This window comes from Rutidosis leptorrhynchoides, chromosome 3, assembly GCF_046630445.1.
Source record: "Rutidosis leptorrhynchoides isolate AG116_Rl617_1_P2 chromosome 3, CSIRO_AGI_Rlap_v1, whole genome shotgun sequence".
NCBI classification, from domain to species: Eukaryota; Viridiplantae; Streptophyta; class Magnoliopsida; order Asterales; family Asteraceae; genus Rutidosis; species Rutidosis leptorrhynchoides.
This window is the reverse complement of record NC_092335.1, coordinates 24,549,218-24,572,151: the sequence shown is the minus strand read 5'-3', so window position 1 is coordinate 24,572,151 and position 22,934 is coordinate 24,549,218.

Below are 22,934 nucleotides of genomic sequence, written 5' to 3'. Positions count from 1 at the left end.
TTCATTATTCAATTTTCTTCATCTAATTGATCTCTCTCAAGTTCTATCTTCAAGTTCTAAGTGTTCTTCATAAATTCTACAAGTTCTAGTTTCATAAAATCAAGAATACTTCCAAGTTTGCTAGCTTACTTCCAATCTTGTAGAGTGATCATCCAACCTCAAGAAATCTTTCTTATTTACAGTAAGATATCTTTCTAATACAAGGTAATACTCATATTCAAACTTTGATTCAATTTCTATAACTATAACAATCTTATTTCGAGTGAAAATCTTACTTGAACTGTTTTCGTGTCATGATTCTGCTTCAAGAACTTTCAAGCCATCCAAGGATCCTTTGAAGCTAGATCCATTTTTCTCATTTCCAGTAGCTTTATCCAGAAAACTTAAGGTAGTAATGATGTTCATAACATCATTCGATTCATACATATAAAGCTATCTTATTCGAAGGTTTAAACTTGTAATCACTAGAACATAGTTTAGTTAATTCTAAACTTGTTCGCAAACAAAAGTTAATCTTTCTAACTTGACTTTTAAAATCAACTAAACACATGTTCTATATCTATATGATATGCTAACTTAATGATTTAAAACCTGGAAACACGAAAAACACCGTAAAACCGGATTTACGCCTTCGTAGTAACACCGCGGGCTGTTTTGGGTTAGTTAATTAAAAACTATGATAAACTTTGATTTAAAAGTTGTTCTTCTGGGAAAATGATTTTTCTTATGAACATGAAACTATATCCAAAAATCATGGTTAAACTCAAAGTGGAAGTATGTTTTCTAAAATGGTCATCTAGACGTCGTTCTTTCGACTGAAATGACTACCTTTACAAAAATGACTTGTAACTTATATTTCCGACTATAAACCTATACTTTTTCTGTTTAGATTCATAAAATAGAGTTCAATATGAAACCATAGCAATTTGATTCACTTAAAACGGATTTAAAATGAAGAAGTTATGGGTAAAACAAGATTGGATAATTTTTCTTGTTGTAGCAACGTGAAAATTGGTAACAAATCTATATTAATCATATCCTAGCTAACTTATATTGTATTATACATGTATTCTAATATATTATGTAATCTTGGGATACCATAGACACGTATGCAAATGTTTTGACATATCATATCGACCCATGTGTATATATTATTTGAAACAACCATAGACACTCTATATGCAGTAATGTGGGAGTTAGCTATACAGGGTTGAGGTTGATTCCAAAAATATATATACTTTGAGTTGTGATCTAGCCTGAGACGTGTATATACTGGGTCGTGAATTGATTCAAGATAATATATATCAATTTTTTTCTGTACATCTAACGTTAGACAACTAGTTGTAGGTTACTAACGAGGACAGCTGACTTAATAAACTTAAAACATCAAAATGTATTAAAAGTGTTGTAAATATATTTTGAATATACTTTGATATATATGTACATATTTGTTATAGGTTCGTAAATCGACCAGTGGCCAAGTCTTACTTCCCGACGAAGTAAAAATCTGTGAAAGTGAGTTATAGTCCCACTTTTAAAATCTAATATTTTTGGGATGAGAATACATGCAGGTTTCATAAATGATTTACAAAATAGACACAAGTACGTGAAACTACATTCTATGGTTGAATTATCGAAATCGAATATGCCCCTTTTTATTAAGTCTGGTAATCTAAGAATTAGGGAACAGACACCCTAATTGACACGAATCCTAAAGATATATCTATTGGGCCTAACAAACCCCATCCAAAGTACCGGATGCTTTAGTACTTCGAAATTTATATCATATCCGAAGGGTGTCCCGGAATGATGGGAATATTCTTATATATGCATCTTGTTAATGTCGGTTACCAGGTGTTCACCATATGAATGATTTTTATCTCTATGTATGGGATGTATATTGAAATATGAAATCTTGTGGTCTATTGTTACGATTTGATATAAATAGGTTAAACCTATAACTCACCAACATTTTTGTTGACGTTTAAAGCATGTTTATTCTCAGGTGAATACTAAGAGCTTCCGCTGTTGCATACTAAAATAAGGACAAGATTTGGAGTCCATGTTTGTATGATATTGTGTAAAAACTGCATTCAAGAAACATATGTCGATGTAATATATTTCTATTGTAATCCATTATGTAATGGTCGTGTATAAACAGTATATTTTAGATTATTATTATTTGATAATCTACGTAATGCTTTTGAAACCTTTATTGATAAAATAAAGGTTATGGTTGTTTTAAAAATGAATGCAGTCTTTGAAAAACATCTCATATAGAGGTCAAAACCTCGCAACGAAATCAATTAATATGGAACGTTTATAATCAATATGAACGGGACATTTCAAATAGCATATTAATAATATCCGCATTACTAATATAAACGTTAGTCAACCTATAAACAAGGCACTAGCTAGAACCCATTCCGACCCGTAATCCTACAAGTCCCGCAACAAATTAAGCACACACAAAAGTCTAAGTCTAGGCACCAATCTCAAGTCACCTAAATCCCTTAGACCATGCTCTGATACCACTTGTAACAACCCAAACCAAACCACGTTCGAACCCGCTTAAAGTATCACAAAAAAAATTTGATTGTTCAGCTACTGGCGCGGAGCGCCAGAACCTCGCGCGGCGCACCAAACTGGTCTGTCCAAAAAGTCTTTAAACGCGAAAAAGATTGACCACTTCCCGACGTATTTAGACAAAACGCTTTTCACAACATATTCATATATGAAAAACTAACACGTTCCATTCATAAAATAAGTTTTACGAGACGCCTACATCGGCCGTTTTACTACTTTCGTACAAAATACAAGTTTCAACCACATGATTTTTAATACAAAATAAATCCGAGCATGGCGATTGGGGATACGCTACCTAATCCTAATCGAATCTAAAAGCATTGCCTTTAAAGCAACTACGCAAGTCCACTAGTCCCCGCGCTTACCCGAGCCACCACATCCATGCAAATCTATAAAAAAAGTCAACAACGAGTGGGTAAGCTAAAGCTTAGTGATTGCAATAGTTACACACGTACATATATAATTTACCTACTTGCACTCCCTTACCCAAACCACACATTAATCCCGCATGTCAAAGTATAAGAAACTAGCATAATCAATCTTACCACAATGAACTCGTTTAACAAGCGTAAAAGCTAGTAACATCAAACGCACCATAAATACCTCGTGTATCAATTCGCACAAGTTAGTAACATCAAACGTACAACTAGCATAAACCTTAGCATAATCTCGCATATCATGTCGTAACAAAGCTAGTAGCATCATAATCGTACAACTAGCAACACCATTAGCATAATAGTCATAATAATAATTAAATGCTACACAACAACTATAATCCATGGTTAACCAACTCTTCGCAGGGGAATGACTTCGCGAAACAAGTCATCGATGTTCATAACAACCGTTAGCACCCAAACACGGCTATGGTATGCTAACCCCCGAGGTGTTCCAAAAACGGCTATGGCATCACCCCCAAGTGTTCCAAAAACGGCTATGGCATCACTTGATCAATGTGTGATTAAAACACGACTATTACTCACATTCGTGTGCACAAACACGGCTATGTGCAACAATTAATACGGGCAACAACGTGGGAGTAAAACACGGCTATTACTCACTACCATATGCACAAACACGGCTATGTGCATAATTATCAATTGGAAAAAATGGCTATGTCCCCCAACTATGGTCACAAAAACGGCTATGTGACACCATTAATTAATGTGTGCAAAAACGGCTATGCAACACCTCAATGGTCACAAAAACGGCTATGTGACTCATCGTCAAATAATAGCATTACAATAAATATATCGGGTCCCCAAATCTTAAGTCACATGTAGAGCACAAAATCCGGCTATTGTGTCACTATTCCCAAAGGTGTCCAAACGGCTATCGTCGCATCGATGTGCCCCAAAACCCGGCTATTGTGCACATCGCGCACAAGCAAATAAATTATATACATACATGTATAATTATTCCACTCACCTTGAAGTCTTGAAGAAAACAAGCCAAATCCGTTGATCCATCAATGAACGTACCTAATCCATTATCATAATAATAAACAACACAATTAGGGTGGATTACAAACCAACCCATATTGACACCTAGTGCAATATCGACCCGATTGCACTTTCAAGTACAAATCGCGCCCAAATTAACCAATAATCACTAACACAAGTGAGAATGGTCCTAATACACCAATTAAACCCAATCATAGGTATTAAACACCTATCTTGCCCATAATGACACTTAAACCCTAATTTTGACCCAAAGGAGTCAACATCGCGCCATTAGCGAGTTTTGACACCAAAACATGTTTAACTCGATTTTATACTTCAACTTAATCCATTTTAAGTTTATAAACCTTATTAAATCGACAATTGGGTCATAATCATCACCAAACCCTAATTTTGACTCAAGTCAAAATTAGTCAACCCAAATTCACCTAAAGTGATTCCAACACTTCCATAATCACTAAACCTAGTGATTAAACTCAAGATTAAAGCCTAATCAAGGCCAAATCGTCAACCAACCCAAAACCCGCCAAGTGACAAGAATAACTAGTCACCATAAACCCATTTCATCATCTAAGAGGGTTTCACTACAAATCAAACTCAAACCCTAACTTGAATATCAAATCTAACAAATGAAATTCGGAGTTAGAACTTACCAATACTACCAAAACATAGCTAGGAGCGAGATGAACAACTTTAAAACCCGAGCTTTGGCTAGAATTCGACTCCTTCTTCCCCAAATCAAGCTCTCTCACTCTAGAACTCTTCCTCTCTCTCTCTCTAAATATGGATGAGAGTGTTTGTGTGGGTGAGAAATGAGCTCCAATGGAGTTCTAGATCAGTTTTGGTGACCCTAAACCGACCCCAATTGAAAAGACCAAAGTACCCCTCATTTAAACCTTTTAAAAAAGTTGAAAATTGCTTCTGACGCGATTGAAGCGCCGCGCCAAATGGTGGAGCGCCGTCCCAACCTACATGTCAGTTTTCAGAAACTTGTTTTGGCCATAACTTTTTGACCGTAGCTCCGTTTTCGATGAATCAAATATCGTTGGAAACGTAATAAGATTTTCTTTCCAATGGTACGGCTTTGAAACATCAACACAAACTTTATTTGGGGTTGAAAAGATACGTACACACCTTGTCACTTCAGACAACGTCCAGTTTCTTCGACGTTCGAGCAAGCAACACGTACATGCTTCGTACACCTCATACACGCATCGTACACCATAAATACATTATGTACCATAAATATTTGGGTCTTACACAGCTCTTCTTTTCCTGATTGAGAACATTTATTTACCACTCGTAGGCCTGTATATAAGGAGTGGTGTGTTGAGCTAATGAGTACTATAGCCTTAAATAAGGATGTAGATAGGTTAGACGATAAGACTTTTCTTAGATTTTTACTTGGAGGTAGGATGTACTGGATGCCTATGCTAGACATGGCTAGAGCTTTACAGATTTACACCCCCGCTGAATTATTATCACCTGATTGTACAACTTTAATTTATCAAGGTGAGAGGGTAGATAGAGATTTTGACGCTAACGCCATATGGAGGCGTATGTCAAATTTTAATGTGTTTACAGGGTGGAAGACACTCCTATTTAGATATAAATAAAGCAAAGCTCCGTATAATACATAGATTTTTAGCAAACTCGATTACACAAAGAGGTAGAAACAAGGAGAAAATGACCCTAAACGATTTATTCTACCTTAAGTGCATTCGAGACACTAGAGGCTTTGTTAATATCCCCTACGGTGTTGGGTTTTATTTGTCCAAAGTTGTGGAAGGAATACAGGACGGGGGAATAATAGGAGGAGGCATTTTTGTTACTCTCATTGGAGAGTATTTAGGTGTGGATAGGGAACACGGGGGTCCAATGATGGTGGTTGAGGAACAAACTGATGCTATAGGTTTGCAGGTTTATCAGGGTGCAAAGGTACTAAAACGGAGGCACAATATGCCAATACCATATCATGGCACCCATCCACAGGTAAAGAGGGGTTCGGATGAGGAGATGGAGGAAGCAGATGACATCAGGGATGTCATTAGGGATAGTTTTACTGACGTTTTCCAGTATATAGATGAGGTGGAAATGAGTAATGAGGATAGGCATCATCAGTATGAGCAGTGGCAAGCCGCGAATGAGTATGAGACTTCCAGGCGACGCCAATACGATAGCTGGCAAGTTCATCAGCACTAAATCATGAGCCAGCTATCATATCAGGTACCAAATAACTACATCCCGACTCGACCTGCTTACTATCCACCACATCAGCCCGACATGCGACCACCCTTTGACCTGTACGACCCCAATCAAGCCTACCAGGACACCTATCACCAACCATGGAACCCGAGCGATGATATGAACTGGAACCCCTATCCAAATCAATAGTGTTCCATTGTTGATTTCTTATCTTTTATTATTTTTATCTATTTATGTTAAACATTTAACATTTTAATACTTTTATGTAATGTTTAACATTTTTATTATTTTGTACTAATATTTCATTTTTGTAATTTGAAAGTGGGATATTAAGTCCCATGTCAAATTACCATGCATGTTTATATTTGTATTGTATGTATTTTATCTCGTGTACACAACAGGGTAAAACAGCGCATTTTCAAAGACTGACATTAAGTTCAGCAAAAGCAACTAATTTTGACGACAAGATGCAAAATAAATGTGATATAACAACTGCAGGAATGAACAAATGATGTGCACCATTTATCATTCACACAAACAACAATATGTTTGGAAACTTTGGTAAAATTTAATCATTTTTCTACGCTAATCACCCTCAATAATTTAATTGTTACTGATTTCTTGCAAAGAGGGCATTGCAAGATCTTAAGTGTGGGAAGGGATTAAATTCTTTCGGTTTTAAATTTTTTTGACTTATACACTTGGTTTAATAGCCACCGTTAAACTTTACTAGTAACGCAGTAGTTGTATTAGAATCTAGTGCTCTCTGATAATAAAGAACAACCCTAGTCTTATATACTGACTACCCATTTCTAGTAAAATTTTTAAAATTTTTTAACTAAATGAACTCAAAATCATGTTTATACATATTTATGAACGATAAAACTAGGTGTTAACACCGAAATTATTGTTACCTCGGAAAGAACATAAATTGAGAAACAACCCAAAACGCTTGAATTCATTTAAAATGGAATAGAAAAGAATAAAAAGGCAAAGAAAGAAAAATAAAAGCCAAGTGTGGGAAAAATTTACCAAGTTATTTAGAACATATATCACATATTTTTGTACAAATAATTGAAGATACTTTTGTTTTGGACAATATTAATCAGTTTTGCCAGTTTATTGTAATATAAATGAAATTTAAAAGGAAGTAAAGTCTTCCAAGAAAAAGACACGTACTTCTTAATTTAGGTCAGGAAGTTGTCGTCCAGACCAGTTATAGAGTCTACGAAAAATCTTGAAAATTTTTCTTGAAATTCAGCTGGAAATCCAAGGACCTCAGCATCAAACAGGGTTGCCAAGTGGTCAGACTTATCCTAACCATGAGTGGATCTGTCTCGTACAATTTGGGGGGGGGGGGCACCGTGCAAATTAGCTTATAAGACTAATGAATCAGACCCCCAGAAAGGATAATCTCCTTAAAGATCAAAAATCAGCATTTAAGCCTGATATTACTCAATCCTTGAGATTGACCTTAAAGATTGAGAATTACAAACTCATGAAATTCGATGATATCTAAACTCGAGCTTGAACGAGACAATATTTTGATCAAAATTACAAACCGATTTGTTTTCTGAAAACCTATTTTCAATGCGTTCATTACCATTGAACGTAAAATCCTAGGAATTCACCTGTAATTCATTAGGTCACCTGAACCAAATCGGATGTCAACCGTAAGAACGGTGGTTGCATAGCATGGTCGAAGACAGGACCTTGTGCCAGACTGAAAAACTATAGGGTGATCTTTACTATTGCTCCTACAAAGGATAGTAATTGCATCCGACACGTTGTGGACCATAATCAAAAGCATGTCATTAGACATTGCCTTAACAGTTGCTTGTTCAACGCTTTCCTTTACAACCGGACGGTAGTTTACCGAAAGGTAATATAGGGAACAAGTAAACTGGACGTGTTGCTTTCCCAATACAAGGTTAGCAAGTGGGTGACACAAAACCGCAAGTTTTGAGCTAAAATTTTCAAATCTGAAACTCACAAAACCCACAAAAATATTTTGCAAACACCGGTGAAGGGTTATTCCGGAAAACTTATCTAGGGTAAAAGCTAGATTGAATTTTCAAAAGATCAATTGTTTTCATAAATATCCAATTTCCTAAAGGATCTAAATTTTTATAGTCATGTGGGACTGTAAACCACATCATTACTATCATTGTTCATACCACCATATTAAAATCACTTATGTACAAAGTGTGAAGAAAAAAGAATTGATTCTAGTAAAGTTTTATTCAAGTTCTATATTGCTTTAGGACAAGCAACGCTCAAGTGTGAGAATATTTGATAATGCTAAAAACGAACATATATTTCATAGCATTATCCTTCAAGAAAGATAAGATTTTAGTTGCAATTGTTCTATTTACAAGTGATATTCGTTTAAATATTAAAAGGTGAAGACAAAAGACATATTCGACGATTTGAAGACGCAAACGACCAAAAAACTAAAAAATACAAAGTACAATCCAAGTGGTTCAATTTACTGATAAGAAACGTCTAAAAGTTACAAGAGTACGAGCCGCGAAACGCAAAGTACAAGATATTAAATAGTACACAAGGACGTTCGAAAATCCGGAACAGGGACATGAACCAACTATCAACGCGCGACGCAACGGAGCTAAAATTACAAGTCAACTATGCACACGAATATAATATAATATATAAATAATTCTATAAATTATTTATATATTATATTTATATTAAAAACCGTCGGCAAATAAGAAAACAAAAGTACCTGAGCTGTAAAAGGGAGCCATGCGATCGCATGGCCTGGAGGCACAAAAACCATGCAATCGCATGGAACACTGTAGCTGCCTAAGTCCTATAAATTGAAATGTTTTCTGCGAGTTTGTGTACACCATATTTTTCAATTACTCTCTATCTCTCAATATATATTTATATTTTAATTATAATTTTAATTTTAATATTAAGTTAATAATAATAAGGTTATAGTGGCGAATGTTTTAAGTTTGTAAGTCGAAATTCTGTCCGTGTAACACTACGCGATGAATACTCATTGTAAGTTATGTTCAAACCTTTTAAATTAATGTCTCGTAGCTAAGTTATTATTATGTTTATTTAAGCCGAAATAATCGTGATGTTGGACTAAATATTAAGACGGGGTTATTGGGCTTTGGATCATAATTGGGGTTTGGACAAAAGACCGACACTTGTGGAAATTGGACTATGGGCTATTAATGGGCTTTATATTAATTAAATGATATCTCGTTGATTTAATATAGAGATTTATAATTTGACTTGTTTATATATAACCACATACGCTTGACTGGGTACGGTGGGCGGGATATCTATAAATACTAATAATTATTCATTTGACCGGACACGGGGATGAATTAATAGTCACTGGACTCATTAAAACAGGGGTGGATTACATTCAAGGGTAATTGGTGTAATTGTTAACAAAGTATTAAAACCTTGGATTACACGCAGTCGATAACCTGGTGTATTCATTAAACAAAGTATTAAGACCTTGTTACAGTTTGAATCCCCAATTAGTTGAAATATTTGACTTTGGGTATAAGGGTAATTTGACGAAGACTCTTGCACTTTATAATTATGAACGATGGGCTATTATGGACAAAACCAGATGGACATATCGAATAATCCAGGACAAAGGAAAATTAACCCATGGTAATAAATTAAAATCAACACGTCAAACATCATGATTATGGAAGTTTAAATAAGCATAATTCCTTTAATTTATATCTCATCGTACTTTTATTTACTGTCATTTTATTTATCGTCATTTAATTTATCGTACTTTAAATTATTGCACTTTTAATTATCGTACTTTTATTTTATCGCACTTTTATTTATTGTCATTTACTTTACGCTTTAAATTAAGTTATATTTATATTTAATATTTTACATTAGGTTTTAATTGTAACTTAAGACATAAAATTGACAAACCGGTCATTAAACGGTAAAACCCCCTTTTATAACAATAATAATATTACTTATATATATATATATATATATATATATATATATATATATATATATATATATATATATATATATATATATATATATATATATATATATATATATATATATATATATTATACAAATATAGTTTAAAATAAATATAGCGTTAAACTTAGTTGTATCCCTGTGGAACGAACCGGACTTACTAAAAACTACACTACTTTACGATTAGGTACACTGCCTATAAGTGTTGTAGCAAGGTTTAGGTATATCCATTCTATAAATAAATAAATAACTTGTGTAAATTGTATCGTATTTAATAGTACTTCGAAGTAAAATATAATCTATTTTGTACTACACCTCGCACACATCAATAACTGAAATCTCGTCGAATGATCATTTAAAGTTTATCATTAAAGTTTCTAGTTCATAAAATGTATTTCATGATTCGGGAATCCAATTTACACATACAATATGCCGTTTCGAAGGTAATTACGCATACAATGCAACTAAACACTTACTAACATTGTTTCATAGCATTCAAAGCATCAAAAGTTCATTTTAAAGTTCATCAAACCCTAACCAAGAATCATGAATTCAACAATTTTGTAAATGAAGTTTTTATAAATCAACCTACATACCAAAATGAAGCTAATGATGCTAGTAACACATTTAATACATGAACTTTAACATTTAAACAACATTTAATCAACCAAAATCAAGGATTAAACTAACCCATTTCAAGTGTTCATGCTAGTTACTCAAAACAACAAAATCGAGCAAACAAATCACATATACATGTTAGACTTGAGCCATAGACACTAATTAACACCATTTCAAGTCTATAAAACGATTTTAGAGAAATCTATAGATTTTAGAAACCTTACCCCATGTAGTGAAATTGGTACCAAATTGAAGAGGATGATGCGAGGATCACAAAAGTACAATTCATTTTGATGTTTGATTGCTAGATTGGAAATGGATGATGAATCTTTCTTTGAAGAAATGAGAGAAAAAGTGGAAGTAAGAAATAAGAGATAAGAGAGAAATGAGAGTTGGGAGGTGGGTGGTGGTTGACTAGTCAACCACTAGTTACATCTTTGGTCAAATGGCAAAGTTAGTTCTTCGAGTTTAAAAGCGGGTGCGTGAATTAACCAAACGAAATATTTTAAAAACGCTAGAGTAAACGAGAGATGTTATAATTGAATAACAAAAATATTGGAAGCACTTATTAATGGGGGATACAAATTTAGACAACGAAAGATATTATCTATAAAAAAAACGGACGTTAAAATAATTTAACGGAAAAAGGCGGGATGTTACATGTAACAGACTAAAATCGGGGTTAGAAGTAAGATTACTTAATTGCCCTTAGGTTTATAGTTGTGTTTAAATATGCTTTTATTTTAATAATATGTTTATGTTTATTATTAATTGAATATGTGGTTAAGACCAGTTTGTGACAAGGGTCACAGAAATGGTTCGTTTGTTGAATTTGGACTCCGTTAGAGTTGTCAAATTAAGTACGAAATATATTAGATAACTGATAAATATCCGTGTGTTGTGGAGTATGGGTTTTAATACCCACTTAAGAGTGTAATCTGCTTCTTTTCTTCCCATTTCTAGATATTTCTCAAAACTAGTACGTACCTAAACTTACACCATCTCAAACCCTAATCTAATCCAAGCTAGAAATTGGATTGTGAGGCTTTAAGGATTGATTCATATCATCTTTGTGATCATTAATCCAGGTTTGTTTGCTTAAATTCGTATGTTAATTCATAGAAATTGGGTTTTGGGTGCAAAATGGGTTTTTAATGAATATGAGCTTGAATCTTTATGTTTTATGTTTGTTATACTTAATTGATGTTAGAAATAGTTGTTATATAGTTTATATGATGTTTTCCAAGTAGTTTTGGTGTTAGAACTTGTAAAAATCGAGTTTTTTGGTCAAAAACGCGAAAAACAGCGTGCTGGAGCGGTTCTTCAGCTCCCACACGAGTGACAGGTCACTCGCACGAGTGACCACACTTTTGAAGGTCAACCACACATGTGAGGACTCACTCGCACGAGTGAGGCCTCAGCCACGCGTGTGAGCACTGGGTCAGCTTTGTGGAAACTTGTTTTGGTCATAACTTTCACACCGTAACTCCGTTTTTGATGAATCAAGTATCGTTGGAATCGTAATGAAAAATCCTTTCCAATGGTAAACTTTTTATAAGCTATATCAAAATGTATTTGGGTCAGAAATAGAGGTATTAGCGTGTGTGTCTAGTGTGCGTGCATTAATATGTTACTATGGGTTGAATTCTTGATAGAGGCTTATGAATGAATGAATATATGATAAATATAGGTTAGAAAATATCTTTACATGTTGCTATTGATGTTCCTTGTCACTCGCGTGAGCGAGCCTTCACTTGCACGAGTGAGCTTTCACTCGTACGGTTGAGGCGGTCAACCGCATGGTGAACCGCCCGGGTGAGTGACTACTTGAACTGTTATTTTTGCTAGTTGGATCGTACGGTTGAGATGTGACTTGCACGAGTCATATGTCACTCGTATGGTCAACCGTACGGATCTACTTTGTCTAATTGGATATTTGGCCAAGGACCAAACGTACGAGTGAGGTGTTAACCGCACGGTTGAGGTTTCTCAGACGTGCGGATAAGTGACACTCGTACGGTTGATAGGTCAGGTTGATTAAGTGTTCAAGTGTTTATATATTGATACTATTGTCTTGTTGTTGGGATGATATCAAGACATGATTACTGACTTGATTATGTCTATTCTCAGGTGGAAAAGAGAAAGAGAAGACTCAGAAAGATTAGACCTCTGAGAATCTTCAGTTGCTGATAATTAGTGAGTGGGTCTATCTTAGGATAGAGTTTAAGTAGCAAATCATGCTACTGTGGATTATTCTGATTACCTTATATAGCGTAGTGATTTCCATGCTAGGTGGATAGTTGCATGCTATGTGATCTATATATGTTGTATATGTGCACTGTGTTTGACACCAGCCATTCCTAAGGCGGTTGGGGACTTTCAACCATTCCAAGGGCAGTTAAAGTCCGTGTGAGGTCAACCATTCCAAGGGATGTTGAGTCCAAGTCCTACAGTCTGTTAGTATAGCATAGAAGAACACATGTGTTGCATTTGGATAGTTATGTAGAGACTGGTAGGAAGGACTATCGGTAGATCCTAGTCCGATCAGCTAGGTCGTGTGCCCGTACAAGCCGCCGATCATCATATTGTCGTTGTTTGTATGCTTGATGGTTGTAACCATGTTAGTTGACTGTTGTATGATAGATTGCTTAAGCTTAATCTGTAGATAGATTCCATTCACTTAGCTGTGCGCTAATCCCCCACATTCCTCCCCTGCAGGTTTAGCTACTGCTGATGGGATCAGGCATTGATGTAGAAGACATGTTTGACTTGCAACTCTGATGTGGACTTTTGTAACCGTGTTTGTAATAACGTAACACCGTTTACTAAAGTAAACGTAATTAAGTGGTTTTTGTACTAATGTAATTAAGGTTGTGATTTTACTAAATAAGACTTCCGCTGTGTTATAAAAAAAATGGCCGGTGTTACAAGTTGGTATCAGAGCATAGGTTTGACAGCAAGTACATGCGTGTATCTTGTTCTCAAGCCTTAAGTGGAGTCAAACATGTCAGTGGGTGGGGCTAAGTGAATGCAGGGATACGTGTACGTTAGTTGTGTTGAACTAACCCGTTATCCACTAAGCTTTTGTGTGAGTTGTTTTGTAGCACCGGTATGGCTAACAGAGATGCAAACGCTACCGGCCCGACAAACCCCGGAACATACAAAGCATCAGACGAGGGTGTTGAGTCCGATGATGATGATCAACAGAGTTATATTCATGAGTTAGAAAGTAAACTGAAAGAAGCTCAGGATAAAATTATTGAGCTTGAGTTGGTAAATCCTGCGGGAAATGATGATACGCCACCTGGATTTCCGACAGCACAATCTCAAACCGTACCCAACATAAACCAGACTCAATTCCAGTACCCATTACAAAATCAACCACCTCAACAGTACTACATGCCACCACAAAATACTTTCCCTTTTCAAAATCCAATGTTAATGAACCCTTACCAAACACAGATGTTCCAATAACCCTTTATTCAGCCCCATAAGAAATGTACCTACAAACAGTTCTTAGATTGCAAACTCCCAGAATATTCGGGAAGTTCTGACCCGGCAGAAACTATGAATTGGTTAATGGAGGTTGAAAGGGCTTTGGAAGCCTGTCAGTGTGAACCAGAGTTGCGGGTTATGTATGCTTGTAGATTGTTAAAGGGTAGAGCTATGGTTTGGTGGAATGCGTTGACGTCAAGTATTCCAAAAGAGAATGTTAAGCAAATTACTTGGGAACAATTTCAATGGAAAGTTGGTGAACAGTATTGTTCCTCGTTTGATCTTAACCGATTGAAGACTGAGTTTTTAGAAATGAGAATGACACCTCAGATGTCAATCGATGAAGTGATTGGTCAGTTTATGGATAAGTTGAGATTTATATCTCAGTGGGTACCATATGAAGCATCAAGGATTCAACATTTTGTTAATGTGATTTTGCCAGAATACAGAATGTCAGTGAGAATGGCAACGAGTTTTTCTCAGGCCTTTGTTATAGCCAGAATTGTGGAAAGTGATTTGAAAGTGGTAAGAGGAATGATGACAGGGAGTATGATGACTCCGAGTGGTCAAACGGGTGGTCAATCCAGTGGTAAGTCAAAGAAATCATTTGGGTTTAGACAGAAAAGTAAGAGTCGACAGAGTGGTTCAGGATCTGGATCAGGTAGAGGGAACTGGTGCCACACTTGTAAGTCTACACACAGTAGGCAATGCACAGAGGCTACCAGAAGATGTCTGAGATGTGGTATAGTAGGACATGAGTCCCAAAGGTGTTCGTTTCCGGGGAATGTGTGTTGGAGTTGTCATCAACCAGGGCATCATGCTATAAGTTATCCGTCCAAGAGTGTGAGTTCTGGGGTAGGTCAGGTGTGCGTTTAGCATCAATTGGAGGGTTTACTGCCTCGAGTGGGCAGAAGAGGAAGAACCCTCTCACAGCAGAGGCCAGAGCTTTTCAGATGTCAGTTGAGAAGGCTACTGAAACTGACGATGTGATAACCGGTATGTTTTTAATCAAATCAATACCTGCTCGTGTATTGTTTGATTGTGGTGAGAATAAGTGTTTTATGTCATTAGACTTTTGTGCTAAATTGAACTTACCTGCTACTGTGTTGCCTGAACGGGTTAGAGTAGAGGTAGGTGATGGAAAGATCACACCCGTCACAACGTTTATGAATGGGGTTAGTATTGATATTGAAGGAAAGTCATTTCCTATGACTTGTTTAGTGTTACCTATTCCTAGTTTTGATGTAGTGTTAGGAATGGATTGGCTGAGCACACTTAGAGCTAGTATTAAGTGCGATAGGAAAATGATTTTCTTTCGTTTAGCTGATGGAAACCGTGTTATAGCCCAAGGGGAACGGGGTGGGTATAATTTTCCGTTGATATTAATGATGAAAGCCAAGAAATCTTTATCCAAAGGGTGTGAATCGTTCCTAGCTTATGTAGTAGATGGTAAGAAAGAAAAGAAAGTGATAGCCGATATTTCGGTAGTTTCAGAGTTTCCGGAAGTGTTTCCAGACGAGTTACCAGGGTTACCGCCGGTAAGAGAAGTAGAGTATAAGATTGAATTGGTGCCTGGAGCCACCCCAGTTGCTAAAGCCCCGTATCGTTTAGCACCATCAGACATTCGTGAGATGATGTCACAAATTCAGGAGCTATTAGATCATGGGTTTATTAGATCGAGTTCTTCTCCTTGGGGTGCACCAGTATTATTTGTTAAAAAGAAAGACGGTACCATGCGTATGTGTATAGATTATCGGGAGTTGAATAAAAGAACAATAAATAATAAGTACCCACTGTCTAGAATAGATGATTTATTTCATCAGTTGCAGGGTGCTTCATACTTCTCCAAGATAGATTTACGATCTGGGTATCATCAGGTTAGAGTTGCAGAATTTGACATCCCGAAGACAGCGTTTAGAACTAGGTATGGTCATTATAAGTTCTTGGTCATGCCGTTTGGGTTAACGAATGCGCCAGCAGTCTTCATGGATCTGATGAATAGAGTGTGTCGTCCGTTTCTAAATAAATTCATGATTGTGTTTATAGACGACATATTAGTGTATTCAAAGACAGAGGCCGAGCACGTTGAACATTTAAGATAGGTGTTGAATGTGTTGAAACAGGAACAATTATTTGCAAAATTTTCTAAGTGTGAATTTTGGTTTAGAGAAGTGCAGTTTTTGGGTCATGTAATTTGTGCTGAGGGTATCCATCGAAGATTGATGCGGTTATGAATTGGAAATTTCCAAGAAATCCGACAGAAATTAAGAGTTTTCTGGGATTAGCTGGTTATTACCGAAGGTTCATAAAAGATTTCTATAAAATAGTATATATATATATATATATATATATATATATATATATATATATATATATATATATATATATATATATATATATATATATATATATATATATATATATATATATATATATATATATATATATATATATATATGGGTCCGTTGACTAAGTTGACTCGAAAAGACATAGCCTTTCGATGGGTTGATGATCAAGAAAAGGCTTTTCAGACTTTGAAACAGTTATTATGTCAGACTCTAGTGTTAGCATTACCAGAAGGTTTAGATGACTTCGTGGTTTATTGTGATGCGTCCTTCGCCGGGTTGGGTTGTGTATTGATGCAAAGAGATAAAGTGATCGCGTACGGCTCCAGACAGTTGAAAGTTCATGAAAGAAATTATCCTGTACATGATTTAGAAATGGCTGCCGTAATCTTTGCTCTGAAGCTATGGAGACATTATTTGTATGGGACACATTGTGTAATATGTACAGATCACAAGAGTCTGCAATATATTTTCTCTCAAAAAGAATTGAATATGCGTCAAAGACGGTGGCAAGAGCTGATTAAAGACTACGATTGTGAAATCAAGTACCATCCGGGTAAAACAAATGTCGTAGCAGATGCGTTAAGTCGTAAAAAGTCAAATGAGAATGTGAAATTTCTGCGCTTGAGTATAACTTCAGATTTGATCGATCAATTACGAACTGTTCAAGCCTATGCTTTGGAGGATGAACATATTAAATCTGAACTTATGACTAAACAAAAATTGGACCTAATTGATGATTCTCGGGGACTTAAGACTTTAAATAATTGTATTTGGGTGCCTATGCTTGGAGACTTGAGGGATTTGATCATGCCTGAAGCTCACAAATCCAGATTGACAGTACATCCAGGAAGTAATAAGATGTATCATGATTTGAAATCGGTGTATTGGTGGCCGGCTATGAAAACAGACATCGCTCGTTTTGTTGAAAAATGTCATATTTGCGCGCAAGCGAAGGCAGAACACTAGAAACCATATGGTTCGTTGCGTCAGTTACAGATTCCAGAGTGGAAATGGGAACACATAACGATGGATTTTGTGTCAAAATTACCTAGAACTCAGAGAAAACACGATATGATTTGGGTAATAGTTGATCGTTTGACCAAGATTGCTCATTTTATTGCTACTCATGAGATAGCGTCATTGAGTGAGTTAGCAGATCTATATGTGAAAGAAGTGGTTAGTCGTCATGGTGTGCCGTTATCTATAGTTTCTGACAGAGATTCTAGGTTTATGTCAAACTTCTGGAACAGTTTACAACAGAAGCTGGGTACACGTGTGAATTTGAGTACGGCTTATCATCCTCAGACAGATGCTCAGAGTGAACGAACGATACAAACGTTAGAGAATATTGTAAGAACCAGTTTTCCTTAGTTGGTTGGGACGCCGTCCAAACAGGTGGGACGCCGTCCAAGTGTGAAGGACTAGACGCCGTCCATCAATTTGGACGCCGTCCAGATGGACTGGCGAACCAGCTGTCCCACTTTTAGATATTTAAAGGGGGTAGTTTGGTAATTTCACTTGGGGGAACACTTAAAGGCCTAGAGATCAGTTGGTGGGTGTCATTACACCAACTTCATCTACCTTATCCTCTTCCACTTCAATTCTAGAGAGAGAAAAGGGTTCTAGTGTGAGAAAGCTCAATCCAAAGAGGAAGAAGCTAGTTTCGGGCCAAAGCGCGTGTTTTAAAGTTGTTCATCTACTTCCTAGCTACGTTGTGATCGTGGTGGTAAGTCCTAAACCTAATTTCCTTATTTTATGTTGTTTAAGGGTTAGGGTTTGGGTCATAGATGAACATAATATCCATAGTGGGTAATTTTGGGTGTTCTTGGGTAAGATTGAGTTATGAAGACTCAATAGTAACTAACCTAGGGTTCCAATGTGTAAATTGGTACTTGTGAGTCTTAAATTGGTTAGTTAACTACTAGCACACCTAGATGTGATGTAAGTGGGTATTTGGTGACCAAATGGGTGTGTGAACCTTGAAATGGGTCTTTGATGACCTAAGTTGTCTAAGTGTGTGTGTAAATTCGATAACGTTGTGTTAATGAATGATTTAAGACCCAAAACTTGCTAGTGTTAGAGTTTTGACAAAGATGACCTAAGGATTTGGGTTAAAGGTGCTAATGGGTTGAAATTGGCACCATGGGTCAAAATGACAATAGAATGGTGAGTAAGTTAGTTGACCAACTTGATTGTATAATTGATTATATGCATAACGTATAGGTACGTCGCGTTGAAGGTTGCGAGCTTGATAATCTCACCAAAGACGTTAAGGTGAGTGGAATAATTATGCGTACATGTATATGACGTATTTATTTGTAAATGTTATGGTATGAACCACGTGCCAGTAGTACCATAACATGTGTGTGACGGGTATTATGATGTGAACCACGTGCCGGTAGCATCAAGTGTGAATCACGTGCCGGTAGCACTATAAAATCATGATGTGAACCACGTGCTGGTAGCATCAAGTGTGAACCACGTGCCGGTAACACTATAAAATGAGGCTTGAACCACATGCCGGTAGCGCCAAAGTGTGAACCACGTGCCGGTAGCACTATAAAAGAGTGAGACTCAAATGCGTATGGTGTGAACCACGTGCCGGTAGCACCATAGAGTTATGGTTAACCATATTATGTTGTTGAACGTTGGATAAGCATGCTATATATATGTGTATATATATATATATATATTGTATTGAGTATATGCTAATGTGGTGTTGTGTTAGTGTACGAGTTTGTTAGCATTATGAGTATGACGGTATGCTATTGAGTTATATTTTCGTAAGAGGTATTTGGTGGGTGAAATTGCAAGTAGATGGATTATATATATGTATGTATAATTGTTTCACTCACTAAGATTTAGCTTACCCTCTCGTTGTTTACCTTTTTAGGCTCCGGCGAGGATAAAGGCAAAGGTATTCGGTTAGATTAGTGGTCTCCCGCTTATTTTGATAGGGGATGCTTTTGGGTTAGCTTTTGGAAGTTCGGCCAAGATGTGGGTAGTTTAACCCCAAACACCATGCTCTAGGTGTCGTTTGGAATTTAAACTCTTGTGGTCGAAACTTGTATTTTGAACGAAATTCGTAAAACGGGACATTGTGGGCCCGGTGTTGTAAAACTTGTTTTGATGATGGAAATCTTTTAGTTTTACTAATTATAACAAGTTGTGAAAAGGTTTTCGTTTGAAAATATCGGGATGCAGGATTTTCGCTCGTGTAATTTGGAACCCGAGATCAGAACCTGACAGTTCATTGGGACGGCGTCCCAATTATTTGGACGCCGTCTAAGTCTTCAGTACTGGACGCCATCCAGGAATCTGGACACCGTCCAGATATACCGACCCAGAATATTTTTTTGGGTTTGTTTTTGGTATAACAAGGTCGGGTCGTTACAAGTGGTATCAGAGCATGGTCTAAGGGATTTAGGCGACTTGAGATAGGTGCATAGACTTAGACTTTATTGTGTATGCGCGTTATGCGGGACTTGTAGGAGACGGGTCGGACCGGGGATTGGTTAGTGCCTAATTTTAGGTGAACTAACTATGTGATAATTGTTTTGTGTTGTGTTTTGCAATCATCAAGTGAGATAGACGTTATACTAGCAAGTTAATGCGACGTGATTGCGTAACAATGATTAGCTACCATTGTTACGGGTTCAAATCGTGTCGAACAAGCGATGTACGACGATTGTTGAGCAAGATGGGGCGGTGAGGTGTTCATGTATATTGTGTCATGTCTTTTCGTTCGTTATTTAAATTACTTCGTTTTATAGAATGAAGATGAGAAATGGACATGATACCAATGAAGGAGGCACGAGCAAGGACGTTGAACTCACGGCCAAGGTTGAGGCCATCTTTAAAAGGCTAAAAATGGAATTTCTTAACGATGTTCGAAAGGTTTTTCAAGAATTGGTTGATGGACAAGTAATAGAAATGATTAATGAGCGAATGAATGCCGCGATCGAGGAGGCATTAGAAACTAGAAACATTCATTCTCGTGGTGAAGGGGGTGATGGTAACGGTGGGAATGGAAGGCGGGACTTCCATTACAAAAATTTCAAGGATGCTCAATCCCCGATGTTTAATGGGGTACGAGATCCGTTAAAAAGCACATGTTGGATTTCTGATATCGAGGGAGCATTCCGTACCGCGGAATGTCCTCCCGAGAAGAAGGCGAGGTATGGTTCTAGCATGTTACAAGAAGAGGTGAAGTTGTGGTGGGATGATAAAATCCAATTATATGGTAAAGAGCAATGCATGAGCTTGAAGTGGGAGGAGTTTAAGAAGGAATTCTTCAAAGAATATCGAACTTCTTCCGACTTTGATAGAATCCGAGACGAGTTGCACAATTTGCGACAAGGTTCAATGGACTTGGTTACTCTCAAGTCTACCTTCTTGGCAAAGACTCGTTTTTGTCCGGAATATGTTGGTGACGATCACAAGTTGATGAAGGATTTCTACCGTACCATGAATGATGAGTTGAAGGGTAAGATTAGTCAAAGAATGGCTAAGTCTTTTGAAGAGTTATTTGAATTGGCTAGGGGTTTCGAGCCGGAGTTCCAAGGAAAAGTGATTTCTCTTTTTCTAAGAGGAAGTTTGAGGGGTCAAGTCATTCGAACTTTTCCAACAAGAAAAATAAGAAAGGCTCCGAAAGTGTTAATAATGTGAAGAAGGGTGCTTCCGGGAGTTTCAGGCCCACGTGTTTCAATTGTAAACAAAAAGGACACATGGCTCGTGATTGTACCAATGCCACGAACAAATTTACTTGCTATAATTGTGGTAAAGAAGGGCACAAGAGGCCGAAATGTCCCGATTTGAATAATGATCATGTTAAGCAATTAGAGAAGGCGGCGGGTACGGCTAGGGGACGAAACTATTTGATGACCAATGAGGAAGCCAAGCAATCTAACGAAGTTGTCACAGGTACTTTCATGGTTAATTCTAATCCGGCAAGGATACTTTTTGATAGTGATGCTAACTTGTCGTTTGTGTCACCAAACTTTGTGCCGAAACTTAATAAACCGTTAGCTAAGTTAAGTCGTCCGGTAGAAGTCGAAATAGCGGATGGCAAGACGGTGCTAGTGGTTGATGTGTGTAAATATTGTAATGTTGTGTTTGGTGCCGAAAACTTTAAAATCGACCTCATCCCGATGACTTTGGGTGATTTTGATATTGTTGTTGGTATAGATTGGCTCGATCATAATAGAGCCGATATTGCATGATATGAAAAATCTATTAGAGTGAAGACCCATAGTGGGGGAGAGTTAATTGTTCATGGTGATAAGCGAAGAAGACTTGTGCCGATATGCACTTTTGCACGGACACGTCGTTTCCTTGTTAGTGGTGGCATGGCTTTTCTTGCCCATGTTGTTGATACTCGTGATGAGCCACCACCCAATTCCGGTGGTGGGTGAATTTGAAGACGTTTTTTCGGATGAGTTACCGGGTGTTCCGGCGGAAAGACAAGTTGAATTTCACATTGAGTTGGTTCCGGGGGCTACCCCCATTGCTAAAAATCCTTATCATTTAGCACCGACGGAAATGCAAGAGTTGTTAAATCAAACCCAAGAGTTGCTTGAAAAGGGTTTCATTCAGCCGAGTGCCTCGCCATGGGGTGCTCCGGTTTTATTCGTGAAGAAGAAGGATGGTAGTATGCGGATGTGCATCGATTATCGGGAGTTGAACAAAGTGACGATCAAGAATCGTTATCCATTGCCTAGGATTGACGATTTGTTTGATCAACTCCAAGGTGCAACATATTTCTCTAAAATCGACCGACGGTCCGGCTATCACCAAATGCGGGTCCGTGAGGAAGATATTGAGAAAACGGCTTTTCGAACGCGTTATGGGCATTTTGAGTTTGTGGTAATTCCTTTTGGTCTTACGCACCGGCAACATTCATGGATCTTATGAACCGAGTGTGCCAACCGATGTTGGACAAGTCGGTAATTGTGTTCATTGACGTCATACTTGTCTATTCGAAGAGTATGAAGGAACATGAACATCATTTGCGGAGTGTGTTAAGGACGTTGCGGAAGGAGAAGTTGTATGCTAAATTCTCCAAATGTGAATTTTGGCTAAGGGAAGTTCAATTCCTTGGCCATATTGTGAACAATGATGGTATTCAAGTAGATCCGGGGAAGATCAAGACGGTAAAGAGTTGGGGACGACTGACTACGCCTACATCATTATCGTCAGTTTATCCAAGACTTTTCTATAATTG